Source organism: Nyctereutes procyonoides, unplaced genomic scaffold (assembly GCF_905146905.1).
Source record: "Nyctereutes procyonoides isolate TBG_1078 unplaced genomic scaffold, NYPRO_anot_genome, whole genome shotgun sequence".
NCBI lineage: Eukaryota > Metazoa > Chordata > Mammalia > Carnivora > Canidae > Nyctereutes > Nyctereutes procyonoides.
Genome location: NW_026575020.1, coordinates 42,276,739 through 42,279,332, shown reverse-complemented (window position 1 = coordinate 42,279,332; position 2,594 = coordinate 42,276,739). Strand labels below are relative to the sequence as shown.

Below are 2,594 nucleotides of genomic sequence, written 5' to 3'. Positions count from 1 at the left end.
TGGCACGTATTTTACCTGTCGATTTCATTAAGTATTAGCCCCCTGCACACATTTTCCTGTTTCACAAGGGAGGATGCTGAGATGCAGAAAAATAAGGTGATTTGTTCATACTCATGCAGCTGAAAGGGGTGGAAGGCTGCAGTGAAGCTCTGATGTATGGCTCTATGTCCACCATGTGACCCATCAAGACCTCCAGAACTGGAATCACAGTAGAGATGGGGGTACAGAGGGTGCAGGGTGCAGTGATGTGGTAGGTGCTGGTGATATTAATATACTTCCAGATGAGCTGTCTGACTGACCTTCAGTGGGGCCGGTAGCACCATGTTCTCTTGGGCGGGCGTCACCAGGCTCTTGGCCTGGGCCATGCAGCCGCAATGGATCCAAGTTCAAAATATGGTAACTCTAAAAGATATTACCAGGCGACTAAAGTCCATTAAAAACATCCAGAAAATCACCACATCTATGAAAATGGTAGCAGCAGCAAAATATGCCCTAGCTGAGGGAGAACTGAAACCAGCTCAAGTGTATGGAATAGGCTTTTTGGCCCTGTATGAAAAAGCTGATATTAAGGTGCCTGAAAACAAGAAGAAACACCTTCTTATCGGTGTGTCTTCAGATCGAGGGCTCTGCTATTCATTCGTCGGTTGCTAAACAGATGAAAAATGAGGGGCCCCGCTCGAAGCAGCCGGGAAAGAAGTTATGCTCATTGGAATTGGTGATAAAATCAGATGCGTCCGTCATTGCCCTGGAACTGCTGAATTCTGGATATGAATGTGATAAATGATAATCTATAATCGGTTCAGGTCTGTCATCTCCTACAACACAGAAGAAAAGCCCATCTTTTCCCTTGAAACCGTTGCAAGTGCTGAGAGCATGAGTATCTATGATGATATTGATGCTGACGTGCTGCAGAATTACCAAGAATACAATTTAGCCAACATCATCTACTATTCTCTAAAGGAATCCACCACAAGTGAGCAGAGTGCCAGGATGACGGCCATGGACAATGCTAGCAAGGACGCTTCTGAGATGATTGACAAACTGACTTTGACATTCAATTGCACCCGCCAGGCTGTCATCACGAAAGAGTTGATTGAAATCATCTCTGGTGCAGCAGCTCTGGATTAATGAAAACCAAGTTTCATCCTCAGATAAGAAGTAAGGAAGGAAAATTCAGCCCGCTGATTTTATTTTTAGCTTACTGCTGTCCTCATCAGAAGAAATTGTTGATCCATTGTTTAAACTACTAAAGACAGCAAGATGTTTGTAAATTATCTTACAATAAACAGCTTACCATAAGAAAAAAAATATATGTACTTCCAGATGATTCTGTTAATGAGCTTCAGATGGAGACCACTGCACCATATCATGCAGGCTCTTGGTCATTGTTTTCCTCTTTAGATGGGCAACGTTTTCTTTCCCTTCCCCATGACTCATTTTTCCAGGCTTGCTATCTCTTTTGGGATCTATGACTTGCACTCTGTACAGCATGATGATGATCACTGAACACTGGTTCCCTGAAGTCTGAAAAGCTGGGTTCATTTATCTCCTTATCACTGCTGACTGCCCCTACCCCTCCCTTCAGCCACAGTTGTGATGCTCAGCCCGTGAGCTCTGCACTTCCCCCACCACCACTCAAGTGCCCACTCTGTTCTTGTTTTCAGTTCTTGCCTTTATGTGAGGGATTCAAGACAGATCCTTGTTTCTTCCTCCCCCTTAATCACCCTATGGGCTGGGGAAGTGAGTTTGGGAATTTTTAAAAAAATTATTATTATGGTAAAATATACATAACAAGGTTGACCATGTTAGAAGTTTTATTTTATTTAATTTTTTTAAAGTAGGTTTCACACCCAGCATGCAGCCCAACATGGGGATTGAACTCATGACCCTGAGATCAAGACCTGAGCTGAGATCAAGAATTGGATGCTTAACTGACTGAGACACCAAGGTGCCCCCATTTTAGACATTTTAAAGTGTACTTTTGAGAAACATTTATTACATTCGCAATGTTGTACATCATCACCAATATTTAGTTCCAGAGCATTTGTATGATCCCAAAAGTCATCAGACTTAAGAGAAAAGTTACAGTATGTCACATAATCTAGGCAACATTTTCCTGGCCTTTGTGGTGTTAAGGCAAATCTATTTTGGATAATTCACTCTACATCATACCAAATGTATTAAAGTGCATCCATGTACCACATTTAATATAATTTACATATCTGTTGAAGTGGGTTTTACTTGCCTAGTTAACATATTACATTGTGTAAACATTTAATTATTCATTTATGAATTTATCATTTTATTTTTTAAAAGATTTTATTTATTTATTCATGAGAGACACACACACAGAGAGGCAAAGACACAGGCAGAGGGAGAAGCAGGCTCCACGTAGGAAGCCTGATGTGGGACTCGATCCCGGGTCTCCAGGATCAGGCCCTGGGCTGAAGGCGGTGCTAAACCGCTGGGCCACCGGGGCTACCCTTATTTTATTTTAACACTTTGGATAATACATTCTTTCTTCCAAATCTTTATTTTTTTTTTAGGGTTTTGTTTATCTATTTGAGAGAGAGAGAGCATGAACAAGGACAGAG

General features: G+C 41.6%; 1 pseudogene; it reads left to right on the top strand.

Moving 5' to 3' along the window:
* On the top strand, nt 1-1,310 carry LOC129512629 (ATP synthase subunit gamma, mitochondrial-like; annotated as a pseudogene).
* Nucleotides 1,311-2,594: the final 1,284 nt, after the last annotated feature.